Source organism: Felis catus, chromosome B4 (assembly GCF_018350175.1).
Source record: "Felis catus isolate Fca126 chromosome B4, F.catus_Fca126_mat1.0, whole genome shotgun sequence".
NCBI lineage: Eukaryota > Metazoa > Chordata > Mammalia > Carnivora > Felidae > Felis > Felis catus.
Genome location: NC_058374.1, coordinates 33,093,025 through 33,115,253, shown reverse-complemented (window position 1 = coordinate 33,115,253; position 22,229 = coordinate 33,093,025). Strand labels below are relative to the sequence as shown.

The 22,229-nt window shown below is 36.3% G+C and overlaps 1 long non-coding RNA gene across 3 annotated transcripts in view; it reads right to left on the bottom strand.

Moving 5' to 3' along the window:
- Positions 1–21,894, bottom strand: part of LOC123386499 — a 70,005-nt gene extending 48,111 nt beyond the window's left edge. For 2 of the 3 annotated variants that reach the window (XR_006600439.1, XR_006600441.1), the window contains exons 1-5: positions 21,265–21,894; positions 15,127–15,265; positions 10,876–10,984; positions 10,018–10,224; positions 105–174 (exon numbers count right to left, since the gene is read on the bottom strand). This is a non-coding gene — a long non-coding RNA (uncharacterized LOC123386499). The remainder of the gene's footprint in view (positions 1–104; positions 175–10,017; positions 10,225–10,875; positions 10,985–15,126; positions 15,266–21,264) is intronic. The other variant, XR_006600440.1, reaches the window with a different exon arrangement.
- Positions 21,895–22,229: the final 335 nt, after the last annotated feature.

The window sequence follows — 22,229 nt, the reverse complement described above, 5'->3', positions numbered from 1 at the left end:
TGACTCAATTGAAGAGATTTTAATAAGACAGCTGCAGAAGTGTGCACAGGGTTAAGGGCAACTGCAAAAGATTGAGACACCCAGGAATTGAGGGAAGATCTTACCACCTTTTGAGCAGCAGGGGCACAGATGGGCAGTGGATAATGTGACCAAATCCCTGTGAGGGCTGGAACTCTGGAGGAGGAATGGGCAGAAACTGCAGTTATGTGGAGTGACATGGCCACTTCCAAATATAAACTACAGAAACAGGGAGGAAGAGGTAAATTCCCCCACTTCTCTCTCTTTCTCCTTCTAGCTTCTAGCTGACCTCTCCCACTGGCTGCACCTCACTACCTGGCACTGACAAAGGCACTCAGGTAGTATGGTCCATGGGGTCAACCGTCCTGGTACACAGCAAGACACAGAACAGGTTAGGTGGGGGTGTGCCCAATGGAAAATAGCCAGAACAGCATCCCTGGATAATAACTCATTAAAAGTACTATAAAATAAATAAAATATTGGAAGAAGCCTAGATTTGACTCTTTTCCATGGGGACTTAATTACTAAAGTGCCAAAAGATATTGCTAGTTACATAACAAATGTCTTAGTCAAACCTACAAACAGCAGTAAACTTTCCATTTGGGGGCTAACAGTGTGGTTCCGGCATAGAAATACTAAGAATACAATCCATTTTCTGGAATTCTGTATGTTAAATGCATATATAGTGTATATCTTCTATTTTTGTCTTATTGGTAACCTCCTTAAAACTTTTTTGGAAATAACTATTCCCTAAACCAACTAAAGTGTGGTATATTATTTTGAAAGAGTGGGATTGTTAATTATGGAAATTATTTCAAATATAAATTAAGTACTATGATTTGGGATCAAAGCACAGTAGAAAGGGATTTTCTATATCACCTTATTTTCTTGTTTAGTATGCACAAAATTATATGTCTCCTTTCCACTCCAGCTTTATTATATCTGCCACATCACAAATAATATGATCAATCACAAAATGTCCCTATGGTCTGATGCATTGGTTTTCTGAATTTGGCATTTTAATTGCTTTTTCATTTTATAATGTGGGCAGCAAAATTGGTTATAGATGCAAAATTAAGCCATATTGGTAAACTATAAGAAGAAATATTGCATTACAAATGAAAATTTCACCAAGTAAAGTTTCATTTAATTGTAGCTTTTGTAAGGACAGCATTTCTCTAGTTTAATCTTCAGATACAATTGTTGCCATGCCTTTTGCTCTGTTGCTGTTAGAACTATATCTAATAAGGTTAACTCTTCTTTAGATATTATTTGAATCAAGCTGTTTACACAGTTGTAGCTTTATAATGACTCCAGAGACTTTAAGCTTCTTGATGTTTTTTATTAACATTTTAACATCTAGGACTAAAAATAAAATATAAATTATATTTTAAATATTTACTTGGATCTCTTATGATTGGTTATTTTATAATCTCATGTGCCTTTAGAGAAAAATTTTAAAGAGTAATTAAAACATATCTTTCCTTGAAACACAATGAAACTTTTTAAATGGCTTCTACTTCAAGACAAATCCATATTCACCTTTCTAATTTTCCCATATCTTATTGAATGGTATCTCTCACATCCTCATGTAAGTACACATGCAAATGCAAACACACACACACACACACACACACACACACACACACACACACACATCCATTATAGCACTGGGAAACAATAGATGGATTAAGATTATATTAATGATTTGGAAACCGTATAATTTCTATAAAAATAAAAACAAAACGATGATATTACCGGACACCTAATTATATAAACTAATGGCCTAAGATCCAATTCAGGGCAAGGAGGGGACCTCTAAATAAGTTAAATGAATGCATTTTCTTAACCAAACTCCAGTAAAACAAACAAACAAACAAATAAAACAAAAAAAAAACCACTTTTTCCATGTTCCACGTCATGGAACTCCGCAAGCCCATTGAAAGCACTGATGGCTGAGTTCATGCTATGTTCTGTGCACACAGAGGATAACTACAGCACTTCTCATGTTTCTATCAACAAAACTGCTCCTCTCAGGAAATAAATCTGTCACAGTGGACCCCTTACATAGACAGTAAGTCTAGAGACACACAAGGTAGTCTTCTACCTAACTAGCCTTTTCATACCACTGTTGCCAAATGAGCAAAAACCTGTCAAAGATGGAAGAAATATCTCCCAATGTGCTCCACCTGTAGGGGAAATTCTTCCTTCCTTACTTGAAGGAGTCTGTGGCCTATCAGCATATTCCCCTCCCACATACCTTAAACAGAAACATACCAATCAGTAGGTCCAAGAAAAGCCTGTAAGCTTGGTGCTTGGACTGCTTCTCCTACACTTACTTTGTTGGTGAATTCATAGCTTTAAATACCAGCACTAAACCTGTCACTCACAAACTACTCTCGTTACCCTGGATGTCTCCCATGAACTGCACATGTACACATCCAAATGCCTGTCTGTATCTAGATATCTAACAAGTATTTCAAATATAGCATGTACAACACTAAACTCCTGATCTCTCCCTAAAACCTTGTCTCAATAATAGTTATTCCTCCTTTTTGACACTTCGGCCTGAAATCTGGGAGTCATCCTTGACTCCTATCTTTCTCCTATATCCTATGTGCAATATGCCACCAGATACTTTTTTTGTTTTTCAAATTCATCTAGAATCCCACTGCCTCTCACAGCTGGCATTGCTACTACCTTGCCCCAGCATCATTACTGTTCCCCTAGGATAATTGCAATAGCCTTTTCTAACTGGTCATCCTACTTTCACTCTTGCCCTGTTGCTATTATTCTCAACATGGCAGCCAATGTGATCCTCTTAATATTAATCAAATTAAGTCATTGGTTTACTCAAAACCTCTGATGGTTCTCAATTTCAATCAGACTAAAAACCAAAGTTCACAAAGCCCCAGATTATTCAGTTCTACATCACTCCTTGACCTTATCACCAATTCTTTGTCCTTCAACCCAAACACTGCAGTCATAGTTGCCTCCATGCTGTTCTTGGAACATTGCAGGCACATCCCAGCTTTGGTCTCATCACACCCATTGTTTCCTTGTAATGAAACACTCCTTCTCTGATTCATCTTTGGCTTGCTTCTTCACCTGCTTCAGGCAGGTCCTTGCTCAAATGTCATCCTTTCCATAAGACCCACTCTGAATCCTCTGTTCAACTTACAACTGCAACCTCCCTTCCCTGTTAGCATTTCCAATCCTCTATACCCTGCTCTATTTTTCCCATAGCACCTATCATCTGTATTTTCTGTGTTTATTGCCTTGCCTTTCTCTCCCCACTACAATATAAGTTTCTCATGGCCAGGTATTGTTGCTTGTTTTAAAATTATTGTTTCCCAAGTGCCCAGAACAGTGCTTAGCTCACAATAGCTCACAAATTTATTATATGCAAGAAATGCCTGTTGAATGAATTAAATGAAGATCTCCAAAGTCAGCTCCCATATTCAAAGGGAAATTTAACAGTGATCTGTAAAATTCCTGGTGGCCCTTAATATTGATCAACCTAATTATTGATCTGTAAATATAAATAAATAGACACTTGGTCATTTATAAAAAATCAGCAACCTTAAAGAGGGTAATCAAACAAAATAAGCAATAAAAACACTCCTGGTAAACAAACAAAACATTAGAACAATATGATCATTTCAAGACACAGAAAAAGGATTTGACAACACACAACATCCATTCATGATAAAAACCCTCAACAAAGTAGGTGTAAAGGGAACATACCTCAACATAATAAAGTTCATATATTAAAAACCCACAGCTAATATCATCCTAAATGGGGAAAAACTGACAACTTTCCCTCTATGGTCAAGAACAAGATAGAGATGTTCACTCTCACCACTGTTATTTAACATGGTACTAGAAGTGCTAGTCATAGCAATCAGGCAACAAAAATAAATAAAAGGGATACAAATCAGCAAGGAAGAAGTCAAACTGCCCGTTTGCAGATGACATGATGCTCTGTGTAGAAAACCTGAAAGACTCCACCTAAAAACTGCTAGAGCTGATAAACAAATTCAGTAAAGTCACAGGACAGAAAATCAGTGTACAGAAATTTGTTGAATTTCTGTATACCAATAATGAGACAGCAGAAAGAGAAATTAAGAAATCAGTCCCCTTGAAAATTGCACCAAAAACAGTAAGATACCTGGGAATGAGCTTAATCAAAGAGGTGAAAGACCTATACTCTGAAAACTATAAAACATTGATGAAAGGAATTGAAGATGACACAGATAAATGGAAAAACATTCCATGCTCATGGATTAGAAGAATAAACATTGTTAAGATGTCTATACTACTAAAAGAAGTGTACACATTTAATGCAATCCCTATCAAAATGCCAACAGCATTTTTCACAGAACCAGAACAAACAATCCTAAAATTTGTATGGAAGCACTCAAGACTCCAAATAGCCAAAGCAACCTTAAAAAAGAAAAGCAAAGCTGGAGGCATCACAATTCTGGACTTCAAATTATATTACAAAGCTGTAGTGATCAAAACAGTATGGTACTGGCACAAAAATAGATCAATGGAACAGAATAGAAAACCCAGAAATGAACCCACAACTACATACTAATTAATCTTTGGCAAAGAGAAAAGAACACGCAGTGGGAAAAAGACAGTCTCTTCAACAAATCATGTTGGGAAAACTGGCAAGCCAATGAAAAGCCATTGTTTCATGCAAAACAATGAAACTGGACCACTTTCCTACACCATGTACAAAAATAAACTCAGAATAGATTAAAGACCTAAATGTGAGCCTTGAAACCATAAAAATCCTAGAAGAGAACACAGGCAGTAACCTCTTTAACACTGGCCATACCAAGTTCTTTCTAGATATGTCTGCTGAGGCAAGGGAAACAAAATTAAAAAAAAAAAATAAACCATTGTAACTACATCTAAAGAGCTTCTGCACAGTGAAGGAAACAATCAACAACACTGAAAGGCAACCTACAGAGTGGGAAAAGATATTTGCAAGTGATATAGCCAATAAAGGGGTAATAGCCAAAATATATAAAGAACTGATATAATTCAACACCCAAAAAACAATAATCAAATTAAAAATGGACAAAAGACATGAACAGACATTTCTCCAAAAAAGACATGCAAATGGCCAGAAGACACATGAAAAGATGCTTGACATCATTCATCATCCGAGAAATACAAATCAAAACTACAATGAGCTATCACCTCACACCTGTCAGAATAGCTAAAATCAACAACACAAGAAACAACAGGTGTTGGTGAGAATGTGAAGAAATAGGAATCCTCTTTCACTGTTTGTGGGAACATAAACCGGTGCAGCCACTCTGGAAACAGTGTTGAGTTTCCTTAAAAGTTCAAAAATAGAACTACCCTTCAATCCAGCGATTTCACTACTAGGCATTTACTCAAAGAATACAAAACTACTAATTCAAAGGGAATGTGTGCCCTGATGTTTATAGCAGTATTATCTACATTAGCCAATTATGGAGGCAGCTCATGTTTCTACTGACTGATGAATGAATAAAGATGTGGGATATATATATATATACACAATGGAATATTGCTCATCCATAAAAAAGAATGAAATCTTTCCATTTTCAAGTATATGAATGGGGATAGAGAGTACTATACTAAGCAAAATAAGTCAGTCAGGGAAAGACAAATACCATATGATTTCATTCATACATGGAATTTAAGAAAAAAACAAATGAGCAAAGAGAAAAAAAGAAAGAAAGGCAAACCAAGAAACAGACTTTTAACTACAGACAACAAAATGATGGTGCTAAAGGGAGGTGGATGAGGGGATGGTTTAAATAGGTGATGGGGATTAAGGAATGCACTTGTTCTGATGTATGGAAGTGTTGAATCATTATGCTATACACCTTGATATATCACTATATGTTAACTAACTGGAATTTAAATTAAAACTTTAAAAATAAACAGAAAATTAAGGAATGGGTCAAGTTATTTTTTAAACAAGAACTGTGAATCTTGGTTTCAAAGGCTATCACATTCACAAAAGAACAGGTTGTGCCAAAGGAATCATCAGAGAACCAGAAAGTCTTTTTGGGATTTAAAAATGTACTTGATAGAATTTATAAACCAATAAATGAATATTATTGCATAACTGTTGCTTCAGAAAACTGAATTGGTGATTTGGAACCTCATCTTGAGCAATTCTTCCAGAACTTAAAAAGAAAATAAAATAGAAACTACAGAAGGGAGCTTAAGAAATATGAATCCAAAACATATAATATTGACTTGTTAGAAGGAGAAGAGAATGAAGAAAATTATAGAGAAGAAATAGTCACAAAGAAAATCTCCTGAGCTGACGATGAACTTGGGGTATCAGGACAAAAGTGAACCCCAAGTATCACAAAGAAAAGAGTGTATTAAATTAAAATATGTATGTAGATATTTTCTTGTCAAAATTCTATAAAGAAAAGAATATAATTTTTTACAAAAAAAAATGTTTACCTAGATGAGAAAGACATTCAAACTAACATTAGATTTCTTAATTGTAATTGTAAATACTAAGAAATACCTAATTGACAGACTACTAGAGAAGAACGTGTCTATAAATGTATAGATTTAATATATGTTTGTATGCTCTGACATAAAGTAATTAATTAAAAGCTGTTTAATACTTATGTGAAATACATTCTTCAATTCTCTTTTCTCACATAAACATTTTAAACTAAAGAAAGTCTTCAGGAAAGGAATTATTGTTACTTCTCTCCTCTCCTCTTGGAAAAAAAATCTTAATTACTTTAGACTTGCTACAGACTAAAGCACCATAATAAAAGGTATTAGGAAGGAACTCCAAAAGCACATTAAAAGTATAACTACATTTAAAAATAGAAATAAGTAGGGGCACTTGGGTGGCTCAGTCATTTAAGTATCAGACTCTCAATTAAGGCTCAGGTCATGATCTCATGGTTTGTGAGATCAGGCTCCATGTCAGGCTCTGCATTGACAGCACTGAGTCTACTTGGGATTCTCTCCCTCTGTCTCTATCTGTCCCTCCCCTGCGCATGCTCTCTCTCTCTCAAAATAAATAAAAATAAACTTTTAAAAATTAAAACAATAAAATAAGTACACTACATCATATTCATACACTCAGATCTAATAAGACTGATTCACAATTACTCACAAATCTTGTACATTAATTTGAAACAAGATCAATGTATTTAATAAATGGAAGCTTATTTACATTAATCATCATGTGGGAAAGTATGAAATAACTATAATTGGAAAAATGAAGTAAACGTTTATATATGAGATACATAAACATACATATATATCTATCTATATATACATTTATATATATAGGTAGATAGATATAGATAGATATATAGATATAGATATAGATAGATGATAGAGATATATATAGATATAGATAAGATATAGATAGATAGATGATATAGATATAGATATAGATAGATATAGATAGATAGATATCTCGATACACACACACACACACACACACACACACACACTCCTTAACAATTACCTTACATTTTTCATTCCTCCAATTATTCCATGGAATCATTTCCACTGTCCCCTTCCCTTATACATCAATAACACAGCAAAAGACATAGTTAATAGATAATTATGTTTCCTAGGATTTTTGCTTTTGCAGCTGATGGACCTCATCCTATTTTATATTCCCCAACTCATAAAGGTTCTAGACATATTATTCATAATTATGTCTATCTATTTATACCTTTATTGAAATGACTATTAGATCATTAGGGAGGCATATCTCTTAAAAATACTTATCTTATAGCACATATTTTGGCATACCACTAGAAACAGTATGAGCAGAAAAATAATTTGTACAGCAAATAAGAAAAATCACTTACATTACACAAATTTTAAATATTCAAATCAAATGACATATAAGCTTACCTTATTCTACTTTCCTACAATGATACCCATCATACTGAATAAAATACCCATCATACTGAATAAAACACATTTCACATATCATGTTCAATAATTTATTTAGCTTCATAACACACCAATACACACACACACACACACACACATATATATATATATATATATATATATATATATACATATCACCCTTCCTAGTGTATAATTTTGAATTCAACTGAATTAAAGTTAATGTGATAAAATTGTACATATATCCATACACACAAAGTTTAAATAATTATCTACACACCAGTGTTACAATTACTCCAGGCATTCTGATGAAAGAATTTATAGTTTTACAGATGTTGCCTACAATTTAGGTGAAAGATACACTATAAAACCAATACCATAATTGCTGGGGGAAAAATTAGTGTGCAGAATAGCTTTCCATCTATACCTCTCTTGTGATCATTTTAGTAGACAACCTAAACATCAATCCAAGTTTCCTTTCTCTACATATTGTTAAGTGTTTTCCAGTGCTAGAACACTTCTTTGAATCAATGTTCAGGTAAGACCCTCATGCTTCTCAATGATTTTGTCTGATCATTGAATACCCACAGAGTGTGGCCTTTTGTTGTCTTACCATTAGAAAGTAAGTGTAACATCCATAACCAGTGACAGTTGCCGTCCCTATCAGATCTCTTTCACTATCTTTTGAGGTAGGGGAGAGGTCACCAAGTGTTACATGTAGAAAATAGAATTCCTATTCTACATTGTTTTAAAGCTTTCCTCACTTGTAACAAATACTTTAGTATCTTTTAGCTTCTCTAGTAGCACTCTCTTGATGTTTCTTTAAAAGAGGTATTCTCAGATTACAATCAGCTTTTTCAGTGTCTTCACCGAAAGAAGTGAAAGGAATTAGATAGTGAATACCATACAGTTTTGTGGATATCTCCTGGACTGCTGACATGATATAAGCATTCTCTGCTCAGATCCAGCACATACCATGTGTATACCTCTGAGACCAGCAGCTCAAATCAGAAAAGCCCCTAATCTAGGTTTCAGAGCTTGTTCCTTTCAGTTATAATAAATTATAATTGAAGAAGTGCAATATTAAAGATAATTATAACATACCATCCTTCCTCTGTTATTCTCTTTGAAATAAACATACAGAAACACACTTCATATTTTAACAACAAACTCATCTCCTCAAAACACATGTTTCAAATGCTTCTCTAGGATATCCTGAGAAATGGTGATGCCATTTACTGAAAGGTCTGACTTGACATTGAAGAATAGCATAGATCATGGAAATCATAGCCATTTCAACATATTATGTTCACCTAAGGTGGCCTTTTATCCAGATACTACACATCTATGAGACAAGTAGATTAAAGGGACTTGTAATATGGAAAGGGGACTGCCTTGGCAGACAACCTAATAACATTCCACTTATCTTTCTGTATTTGAAGTTTTCCCAGATATACACTTCTCTCATTTAACAAATAATCATTGAGTGACTACTCTGTGTCAGGCAGTGCACATTCTGAAGATGCATAGGGAGCAAAGACAGAAATAGTCCCTTGCACAAGAAGATCACTGGTGCCCTAGTGACAAGGCCACTCCATTAGGGTGCTCTGATGAGGCAGTGCTGGACATGAGCATCACCATGGGACACACCCAATTTTCACACTGAAGCCCATCTGAATGAATCTGGCTCATCAGCTGGGAAATCTGGTGTCAAGAGACTTTAATAAAAACATCAAAATACAAACTTTGCAAATCTTTTTCTCTCCAAAAGCTGCCTGTCAGACAATTTCTATAAAGTTCTAGCAAATCCCAGAAACTAGAGATAAATAACTTTCCCATGAGTTTCATAAATTATGAGAAACATTAAACTCAAGAAACTGCCAAGTTTCCAAAAGTTACATGCTTTTCTAAGCTTTATCTGAAATTCTGGTCATACCATGAGGCCAGTTAGAAAAAAAAAAAAGTAACAAATCCATGAACCTTGCATGTCATAGCTGTCTAATATTCCCAATAGAATTCTTAGACAGGACTAGATTTTGTTTTTAAGTAGTACATGTAAAGTTAACCACTTGTATTTACCTTTAATCTGCTTTAAAGATAAACCTTGGACCTAAGGTTGAAGGTTGGTTTCTCTCCTTATATCCCACGGCATGCTGGACTTCACCCTGAGTGGCTTCAGCCCCCAAGCCTATGGCAGCCAGCTTTCCTGCTTGTCCCCTCCACAGTCCAATCTCTTTATGAAGACAAGGTCCATGTATCCCTTGGTCACCGCTGTACATCCCAGTGCTTGGCAAATAGAAAGTACTCATAAATATTTTTGAATAATTGAATAAATAACAAATTAATGTGAACCTTATTTAAAAAAATATTATATAGGTATCTATGAGTTAATATCTTACTCAAATAAAATTTATTTTGTTTAAAATTTCCTTACAAGTTTATTTTCATCCTCATATCTATAAGGTATTATAGTCAAGATACTTTCTAGATCAAATCCTGCTTGAATCAGTGACTTCAACTTCTCTGCTACTTCAAGGTAGTTGCTGTTAGAGTACTATGAGCATAAAACAAGAAATACTGTAAAGTATTGAGCCTAATACCCTGTTAGATGCTCATTTTGTTTGCCAATTCTATTTTCATTAGCAAAATAGAGCATAAATTGGTATTCCACCATACAGGGAAACAGATCTTTGATCCACACCATTCATTGTTGTTTGCAGCACTCTTAGGGGCTTTGCCTCAAAATTAAACATGGGACTATGCCTAAAATAAGGCATATTTTTTTTCTTTCTTTGTCTACTCTGATGAAGTTGTTGTTTTAGAAACAGCAACAGACTTTAACAGAACAAATATTCCTATAACTAGCCCCTCCTCCAATTTCTGCATCGCACATCTGCAGAAACCCAAAATCAACAAAATGATAATAATCAACTTTACCTGAATCACAAAATGCCATGATATACATAACATGCATTCCCTCACAGCTGGCATTTGTGTAATGTTGGTGAGTGCAGCCCTTACACAGGATAGTTTAATAATTCCACATCTGGAAAATGTATACACAAAGATGTTAAATATGACGGTGTTTAATACAGCAAAAATATTTAAAATCTAAACCTCTATTATTTGACTACATTAAGAATTTAACAAAACCATCCTTCGTACAAGGCTTCAGGATTTTTAATTGATTTATTATAATCATATATATGTTTAATATCTATAATGGGGAAGTCTGTATCTTCCTATTAGGAATGTATTTAAAACTATCTAGGTAATGAACAAACATGAGAAAAAGAAAGAGAGAAAGCAATAAAATAGTTTCTGGAAGGATGTTCAGCAGAATACTTACAGCAGTTCATATTTTTAAATTATATAACATTATAGTGGTTAAGTTATTAAATTTATGTATTGTCTTTTCTCTTACACAGACAAATTTAGAAACCATTGATACATAGGAAAAGATCTTCACATGTCCATCTCTATACAACTTATTTCAGGGCAATGATCATTATTTGTTGGATAAATATAAACATATAAAATAAATGAACAAAATATTGAACAGAATCATAAAAATATCATATATTTTATCTGGAGAAAAAGCAATGAATTTGAAGCCTTGGTAAATAATAAATCGTGACAAGAACATTATGGGCCAAGATCCCCTTTCCACTGAGAAAAGAAACAGCCAAACTAAGCTAGTTCTTGAATAAAGTTTAGAACTTGACAGAGTTGTGTTTTGCATCCTCCTTTTTTCCTCCATGTCAGTTTCACACTTGAACACTCAGGACTCTCCTATTCTCTCCCACTTTTAACAAAACCTGCTTTCAGGAAATTATTAGATATCTGTTATGTATATGTTGACATGAATTCAGTTCATTATTTCTCCTCCCAGGTGTCTTGGTGAGGTTTTAGGTTGGCTAATCTCCTTTTGCTTTGTAGTCAGGTTCTTCAGTCATCAGACTCCAAAGTGATGTCTATGATCCTAAGATGTACAGTTAACTGATGCAACTTGCTTAGAATGCATCATTTTATGCATCAATTCTATGTTTGAAATGGATGTGAGGAGTTGGCTTTTAGTTATGTGTTCAAAAAGGATTGGTAGGTTATGGGCTGTGCATGTGTGCAGCCTCAGCATCAGTACTTAGACCCCAGTGATGAGAAGAAAACAGTTCAATAAGTACCTAGGTTATTCCTGCAGATGATATTGGCTGGTTTGATCCCTGATGCTTGGCCATTCTCTCCCAATTAGGAGTATATCCAGCTGGCTCTATGTGAGAGAAGGCCCAGTGACTGTGTCTCAAGGCCCACTTAAGACTGCAGGATCTACATCAGGTCCTAGATTGCTGTCTCTGCTGGGTCCCACTGGTGGAAGAATTACTCCTCCTTTTACAACCAAGACCTACTTTCTATGTGGACCCTTTCAGGATGACTCCACCGGACTCTTTCCTCCCTCTGCATACACAGAATCTAATAAAGAGTTGAGAAACCAATTCTTTGGACTTGCCTCTTTCGCAAGACACAAGTACAACTTGCCTGTGCTTTAGTCTTATTCTGTGAGACTGTATCTTCATGTAAAGGCTCATGTATTTAAAGGAAAAATAAACTGCTTTTTCTCTACTTCTTCCACTAGTGCACTGTGAAAATTATGGAATGAAATGTTTTTAAAATTCATCACCAGTGACCAGGATCTTGCCTCAGCACCTTTGGACTTGCTATTCTCAATCCCAGACTGTTTTTCCCCAAATATCTGTTACTTATCTCCAAGTTTTTACTCAAATGTCATCCTCTCACTGGAGCTTTTCATGAGCATTCTATGTAAATCTGCAGCCCCTTAACCACTAGGATTTCTTATTTCCCTTTTCCTTCCTTAATTTTCTCCAAGCACTAATTAACATGTTACTTCTTCTATATCCATTTTATTTATTGACTATTTGCCTTCAGTGAAACATAGACTCCATTAGGGTGTATATTTTTGCTGTTTCCATCTACTTCTGTGAACTCAGTGCCTAAATTTGTGTCTGCTACATAGTAGGTATTCAATACATGTATGAAATAAATTATTGTACAAATATTTTATAATTATTACAATAGTTATTGGTGTAGGGTTTTGTGAGAGAGGAAGTTAAGTCCGTTGAGAGGGGCAGAGAAGGCTTCACAGAGGGTGTAACAATTGAGGATGGATGATTGGCACAAAGCAGTCAGGCAGAGAGGCTGGTGAAGAACATCTGGCAGAGAGTCAGCATGGTAGTGGCTTTGAGGCCAGAATTATGTGGTCTAAGACCTGACAGAAGATAGGTGCTACTGGAGAAAAGCAAAGCAGAGGGTGGTCTGAATCTGGATGAATGTATCAAGAGTCCAATCGTTAAGGGTATGGGAGCCATGTAGGCATTTTGGATTTTATCCTAAGAGGAGGGGCCAGTTAACCATTTTAAGTAGAAGAGTGGTGTGATTATATTAGTGTTTCAGAAAATTTATTTTAACTCTAGTGTAGAGAATGATTAAAGGGGGGCAAGACCAAGTAGGAGGTCTCTACTCCCATGAAGCCTATATTCTCAGGAATACAGGAAGTAATACATAATCAAATATTGTATTTCATCAATTCAAAGCACTCATTTTTCCACATTTCAAAATTTCTGAAATGGGAATGTATTACAACCAACAGTGTCTTAGATGTGATAAAATATGGTGAACAAGAAAACAGGAGATAATGATTTGAGGAAAAACACAATGACATGACAGAGAGTGACTATAAGACCCCTTTGGGATGAGTGGTCAGGCAAGGCCTTTTACATCCTGAGGTTTAAACTGAGATCTAATTGACCAAAAAGAGCCCTCTGTAGCAGATGTAGGAAGAAAACATACAAATCAGAAGGGACAATTAGTATTAGGACCCAGGGATAGGAATAAGGTTGGTGTGTAGCGGTTCTCTACTGCTTAGTGACTTAGTGACTTAACACATCATGTGTTTGTCACAGTAGGTTAGCAGTTTTGGCTGGGCTCAGCTATAGCACTGCATCCCATGACCACTGAACTCACTCATGTATAGGGCTCACTCCATGTCTGGAGATTGAGTGAAGGTTGGCAGAGATAATGAAGGAAACTGAGCCATGTGTTGTTCATGAAACAGCAAGGTAATTCAGGCTTCTTCCACAAGCACCCAAGGAGAAAAAAATTTCCAATGTGTAGTGTTTCTCAAGCCTCCTCTTATGTCAATTTTGTTCTTGTCTCATAGGTCAAGATAAGTCACAGGATCAAGTCAAAGTTAATATTGGAGGGCCACAGAAGAACATGAATACAGGGAAAGGTGACTTATTGGGACCCTTTCTGTGACAATATCCCACAGTGAGTTTGAGGAACAGAAAGAAGGCTAGTGTAACTGAAGCATAATCAACCAACAGAGAGTGGTGGGAGATAATGTATTAAAAAAGGAAGGTAATTAAGATTCAAATCATATAGGCTCTCATAATCCAGAAAAGGTCTGACTGTTTTCAAAGTGAATGGAGAGACACCATAATGTTCTAAGCAGGGAAATAATTTGATTTCATGTACATAGTTCATTCTAGCTACTTATAATTCATAATTATAGATGTACATTATTTAATAGGATGAGAATGTAAGCAGGAAGCCAGGGATCCTGGGAAGAGACAATTGTGGTGTGCATAAGGGAGGTGGCAGTGAGAGACGTGGATGAACAGAAGATCCTGAGGAGGTAACATTAAGACCTTGGTTAGATCTGGAGCATAAAGACCACTGGGAGCCTTGGTCTCTTCCTGGTAACTCATCCTAGTTCCTGCAGCTCACATGGTTCCCAGGACCCATGAAAGGCCTTATTCAAAGCTAGCACCTAGTACATTTGCTAAACAGATAGATTAGCAGGTTAATCACCCCTTTGATTTTTAACATCAACTGCAACTGCCTAGACACAGGCAGAGGCTGCTAACTAATTTAGGATTTTCATCCCATTCTGGGATGTTTTGCTATCTTTACTGTACTATTTGTCTTTTGCTGTGTAGCAAATTACCTCAAAATATAGTGATTTACAATAAGAAACACTAATCATCTCACAGGAATCAGGATGGTTCTGACTCAAGGTCTCTCAGGAGACTGCAGATAAGATGTTGACCAGGACTGCAGTCATCTGAAAGCTTGACTGATTTGGAGAATCCCCTCCTAAGGCAGCACACTTACATAGCCAGCAATTTGGAGCTGAAAGCTGGCAAGAGGTCTGTTTCTCCCCGATGCTGGCTTCTCCATGCAGACCTCTCCACAGACTGCTTAGACATCATCACAACATGGCAGCTGACAGCAAAAGTCTCCTCTTTAGGACCTAGTCTTGGAAATTACACATCATCACTACAACCACATTCTATTAATTATGAGTCACTAAGTTCAGTCCACATCCAGAGGGAGGACAATCAGTTTCCACTTTCTGAAGGGAGATGAATCAAACAATTTGTGGGAAGATTATAAAACCACTATACTACTAATAAAAATCACCATCTTTAGAGTAAAAGATGTCAAGAACTGAGCTTGCTATTTTTTATATACACTGTCTTTTATATATTTATTATATACACTCTCTCACCTTTACTTTAAAACTTGTACCTTACAGATGAGGAGACTAAGGCTCAGAAGGTTTACTGACTTGTCTAAGATATCAAGGCTATAAAGTAATAGAACTAGGACTCTGAATCCAGTCAGTATGATCTCAAACTGGTTTCTATTTTATACCCCCACTGAGCCTTCACCCTTTCTCCCAACCACATACAGAACCTTAAGGAAAAGCTTGGCAATTCAGAAAACTAATCATGTATAATGCTTCATCTGTTTATTTTAAAACATCTGCTGCACTGAAGCACTGACACCTTTCTTAAAAACATAAAAGCATATTAATTTGAATCTCTCCAGAATTGTGATAATGATTAAGATGAATAATTTAAACTTTTAAATGAGTTGATGATATAAATAAGGTTGCATTTAAAATGTGATCGTTTTCACAGACATTAATTGTGCAAAATTGAAAATCAGTACTTTCAGTAAAGTAGGTCTAGTAAGATTCACATGGTTTAATGTGGGTCTTTTTTAAGTTTATTTATTTATTTTGAGAGAGAGAGCAAGGGAGAGGTAGAGAGAGAGGGAGAGAGTGAATCCCAAGCAGGCTCCTCACTGTCAGCACAGAGCCCAATACGGGGCTCAAACTCAAAAACCATGAGATAATGACCTGAACCAAAATCAAGAGTCAGAACTGATTCACATGGTGTAAAACTCGTGAGAATCTGTCTCTTTTGGTACTGGAAACAATTAAATGCTAAATTTCTCCAAAGACATGCTTTTCAACTGGTTCACTATTTCAAACTGACTTTCTTCCTTATCCTCAAAGATATATGGTATATGGCATCTTTATTAATGTGTTTTCCTTATTTTTATTTAAATGTGGTGTGATTGAAGATATTTCAATGCCTTGAATCCAAACTACTAAAAAAAGGATGCTAATAAAGGATATCTTTTGAGGAGTACTTCTGACACTTGCTAACATGCTAAGAAATGTAAGCTCCAGATGTACACAGAAGCCATTCTGCTGAATCTGGAGATATGCTCATCTCAGATTATGCCTGCTATGAAAAATAAGCTTATTTTAGAGGGCCCTGAACATCTGTCCTGAAAAATGTTGGCTTACATAAAGAAAAATGCAATAGAATAGAGCTTCCATAGCGCTGAGAGAATGAGTTAGAATCAGATTCCCCCAGTTTCTAGACTGTGGCAGACACCTGCCTTCCAAACCAGCTCATACCTGTGTCTGAGTGAGGACCAGGCTGTCCTGAGAGAGGTCAGGGGGCATGCCCATTTGCCTTCTGGGATTCCTTTACGGATCTCCCACTGGGGGTTTCATATAGTCTCCAGAATGCATTTTCATGTTTTTCCCTGCCAAGTCACCACTGTCTGTCTCTATGAGTTTTTGTCTAGTTTATGTACGGTATATATTCTCTCATATTTTCTCACTCACTCTCTGTCTCCCCATACTTCCCTTCCTCACATGCACACTATCAGAGAAAAATCTGCCACTGTCTGCCTATTTTAGATGCGATTTCTACTAATTTTGAAAACAAAGTATATTCTGCAAAAGCCTAAATAATAATAGCTAATTTCTATAGGAAGAGCTCACTGTGTGCCAAATACTCTTCCAAATGCTGGTCACATATTACCTTAATCCTCACCACAACCTGTAAAGAAGGTAACACTATTGTTCACATTTTATAAAGAGAACCAAGGCACAGAGACCAAGTGATATTCCTACTATCCTGAAGATAATAGTGGCAAAGCCAATGTTCAAAGCCCTGTTATTAATAACTCTACCCCAACTGCCTCTCAAGCTGTCCCTAGCTAATACAAAAAAAAAAAAAAATGCAACGTGAGTAATCAAAAAGGTTTAACCTTGATCTCCAATGTTCAGATAGCTTTTGCTTTTTCAGCCTACATTTCAGGAAGTCTATAATCCTATTAATATGTGATTTATTATTCTGTGAATTTGAATAGGACATGGATCAAATCAAACTCCTCAAAACACAATTACACACTAGCCAGCAAAAGAATGGCATATGTTTATACCTACATCATCCTGAATACTATAACATCTAATATTTGTGTTTTACATGAGAAGCAATTTGACCTGAACAACCATCCTGTGTAGATGGTTCACAGGATGTGAAGAACCAGTGTGTTGGAGAACCAGTGTGTCTTCCTGGTTCTGGAGGAGATGTCCTGAATAATTATAATTCTACCACTTAAGAGTTAGTTGTTGTCTGTACCTCACCTCTCATATCTGTAAAATAGTCATCATAATGATACTGACCATGTAGGCTTGAGGATGAAAAAAGTTAACATTATTAAGCTATTAGAAAAGTGCCTAACACATAATAAACTCTTAAACCTGTTAGCTGCTATTTAACTTGAAGAGGTACTATTCTCACCCCCATTTTATACATAAGGAGATGGGAAAAGAAAGGTTGGATGGCTAGCCCCAAATCATACAAGTAGTTAAAGCAATTTTTTACCTCAAACCAAATATTCTTTTCATAACACACAATCTTATAGAGAGGCTAAAAGAACACAACTCCATTTTACAATTTGCATCTGTCAGTCTCACCTTGTTCTCTCTCCACCCCACATGAAACACCATGTTATGGTGCCATGTTTACAACATCATTTCACCTGTAGAGCAATGCTGGTGAAGACAGTGAAGTTGCTGATTTACCACATATGCTTTTTGGAATTGCCAAATTATGCTAACATTTAATATTTCCCAAACATATAAGCCCCTCCAGATTTAGAGGCAATATCCTAACTTATTAAATGTTCCACAGTGAATTCTTTAATTATACAATGCCATTTTAGAAATGCTGTTGAGTGGCAGACTGTCATCAGAGGCAGCCATAGGATAAGAAGCAGAGAGAGGCAGTTCAGCCTAGGGGATTTTGACCTTTTGCTCTTGCCTGTGGCTGGATAGTGACTCTATCCATGGAGTCTGCCCATGAGGAAGGAGGTCATGCTTTGCTGGAGATAGAAGTACACACACAATCAAGTGATAAACCCCACTGGTGACACCCCTCTTCCCAGAAGTCTTTCAGACAACCCATGTGAGACATACTGTTCCCTTTCCACTGTTCATGTAGTGGGACTCTTGATTTTACATGTGCACAAATATGAGGGATTTGGTTGGGGGGAGGGACAGAAAAATCGTCACTCTTAAGTATGGCCCTATATGAATCATAGACTTCTAAAAGCTGCCAAGTTCAACAGGTACAGAATATAAAATAGTGCAAATCCCCCTCTAGAAGCTCACAACATGCTAGGAGGAATGTGACCAAATTTAGTTTCTGTAGGAATGAGATCAAAAAGAAGCTAAGTTAATGTGTAAACAGGAAAGTATTTTTTTAGAGGGTGGACCTTAAGTTTTGACCTTCATATTGAAGAAAGAGTGAGAAATGGAAGACTATTCTTACATGGTAAGAATGACCGCTGAGACAGGGGGGGCCCAAGAGGCTCAAGTGCTTGGGAGCTGAGGGACTATTTAGTGATGTGGGTGTCTGTGTTAAGGAACTGAAGACCAAAAAGTTCGAAGGTTGTGGGAAGACAAATGGATGGATTATTCAATGGAAAGGTCATTTTCACTTGGATGCCTTTGAAACTAAAAGGTCTTCAAAATTCTAAGTTGAGACACTCCAAAGATTTCTCTTTGGGCTTTATTTAGAACAATTTCATGATATGAGTGTTACCCAAGGCATGCTAACATATTTCATCTGAAGGAATGATAATTTTTAAGTTTTATATAAATATTTCCTAACTCCTCATTCCATCCTGGCTAATGGAGAAAATGATATCTTTATTAATCAAGTCACTTAAAGAGAGTAATCAAACATGCATTGACATGGGCATTAGTGATATATATTCATTCACAGAAAAGAAATGTACCATCATCCTATTTTTTGACCTATTTCTATTTTATAACTTTAAACATATTTGGGGACATGTTTTAGATAGCTTGCTTATCTTAGAGACTTGGTCAGAAGATTACCTCTCAAAATCAACTGGGAGAGGCATGGTATTTCTAGATCATAATACAAAAAAGCACAATGTAATAATATAAATAACATTGTACAAAATAGAAACCAATGAGGAAAGCCGAGTCTTACCAAGAGAGGGCTATTTCACATATGGTAAAATTTACCATGATATGATTCTTGAATCTTTATATTACCAGATTTTTTCACTTTAACAGTTTCTTTGTTTATTTTGTAATAAAAATTTTATATTTTCCCCAAATTAAAATAGAATGTGATTTATATGCGAGAATATTTCACATATGCATGGATTCTGATTATAGAGAAAAATATTTATTGGGCACACAAAAGTTGGAAAGTAATATAAAAATGCACTAGAGCCAATATTCAAATGATGTACCCTTTAAAAGAGCAAATTTGTACATAAAGTCCTTTGAACACAAAGAATCTTACATAGTTGCCTTCTTAGTACCACTTTGGGGACATTTTTTATTTCAAGTTTTCATTTAAATTCCAGTTATTTAACATATAGTGTAATATTAGTTTCAGGAGTAGAATTCAGTTGATTCATCACTTACATACTCAGTGCTCATCACAAGTGCCCTTCTTAATACCCATCCCCCATTTAGCCCATCCCCCACCAACCTCCCTCCAGCAAAGCTCAGTTTGTTCTCTGTAGTTAAGAGCCTGTTTAATGATTTGGGGCATATCCAGCTAATATAAGCTTCTCTTCCCAAACTCTGCTCTTTTCCTCAGTTCATCATTGGCTCCATTTTTAAGATTTGGTGGGGGGGGATGTTTTGCCTAGCTTCTTAAAGGTAATAGGCTCATTACCCCTCCCTCATACAGCCCCAGGTTGCTTGGGCAAGGGAAGTGACAGGCTCAGTGTCACCTCTCCTTTCCCTGATGATAATGATCCTCCCTTACATACTTAGCTGCTTCCTCCTGAAACCTGAGGCGTTTTGCCTCAGGCTATCTCTCTTCTTAAGAGAAATTGGACACAGCTTAAAGATTTGATTATTCTGACTTCCACATTTCATTAAGATAGCATCACAAGCTCTGAGTCCAGGGACACCCAGAAGTGCACCAATTCTGCACAGAGTTTAGTTACTATTTCTGGGTATTTGCATCTGTCTGGAAAGTGAACCATATAACCCAGTCACAGGCATCATACTCAGGGTCTGTTAGTTTGATACAACAGAGGTCATCCCATTTCTGCTCAAAGCCGTCAATGATTTCCCTTTCACACACCCCATAGTCCTTCCTCATGCCATCACAGGCTAATAGTTTTTTTTTTAAAAGATAAAGAACAGCAGAACACTGCATGCACAGGGCTAACAGGTTTCATAACTTCCCACCTCCCCAGTCTGTTAGTAACATCAGTGTTTCCTCAACCATGATGGGCTGGCAGTTGCAATGGATCAGGAGGCCTAAGAACTTCACCTGTTAGCCAGGGTCTGTCTTCACAATCCTCCCCTACTAGGATTTTTTGACATTTCTTCCAGAAAGCATTTTTTAAAAAGAAAAAGAAAGAGCCTAATGTACCATCTGAGTTCAAAGCTTAATCTGAAGTAAATACACTGACAATCCTTCCAAATCATCAGTTTTCCTGTGTTTATTGCTTTGCACTGGTATTTTTACTCCCATCTTTTCAAATAACTGGCAACTCAACTCCCAGAAACAGGATAATTGCCAGCCCTCTGGTTTCCTCGCTTCCCACTTGAGCTGACCACATGGGAGGTTAGGGCTCTGATGAGGTATCACTCACCTATAGCAGAATCATAGTCTCCAGTTGCTCCGGACAAATGAAAGAATTCCAATTTACCATAACTCCAGCATTTGGAGAGCACAGCTACAGATTCTGCCAAAAAGATCCAGCCCCTTGACCAATCATTTTCTATTAACTAATATGTTTAAATGATTACCCAATATCTTGGAAAGAAAAAGGGAATAATGCTGCTCAGTCTGTAAAAACAAGGCACTGTCTATATAGAAACAAGACACCCTGATTTTTTTTTTCCTTTTGCAAATCCACACTTAAAGAGAATCCCAGACCAGAATGCAGGAAGATCTCCTGGATGACCTTCTCTCCATTTCCTGCCAAAGAAGGAATAGGCTCCTGAGACCATCCAGCAGACTGTGAGGAAGTCAGGGTTACATTGCTCCAAAAATCTTAGGGCTGAGCAAAGTTTCATCTTTAAGACAAATCTTGGCACTCTGACCAGGTCATTGTTTAATGAGAAAATGCTTAAAATTTCACCATGGATTCAGAGTCAAAAGGCAAGAAGGCAAAGAAAAATGTCTTTTTACAGACAATAGGCTTTAGAAATATCAAAGAGCTCCCTTGTAGAGCAGGGATCTACCAGATGAGTTGGTAGAGACTGGAACTTAGAATTAGTCGAAACAATGTTGGGCGTGAAACAGAATTGGAATGTGGCTATGTAGCTCGTGCACAGTATAGTTCTGGAGCCCTTTCTATAAAGGGAAAGGAACTGAATGCCTTTGTAGTACTGTCATCTCCCACCCTACCTCTGATATGCTCATTTAAATAAAAGAAAAGCAGTATTTAGTAAATCAACAGTATTTTGATCGTAGTAACAAAAGACAACATTTATATGATAGATTTGTTTTTTGTTTGTTTGTTTGTTTATTTGTTTTTATATGGTAGATTTTATACCTGTAACAATGATGTGACACAGAAAATATTATGATTCTCATACTAACCACTGACTA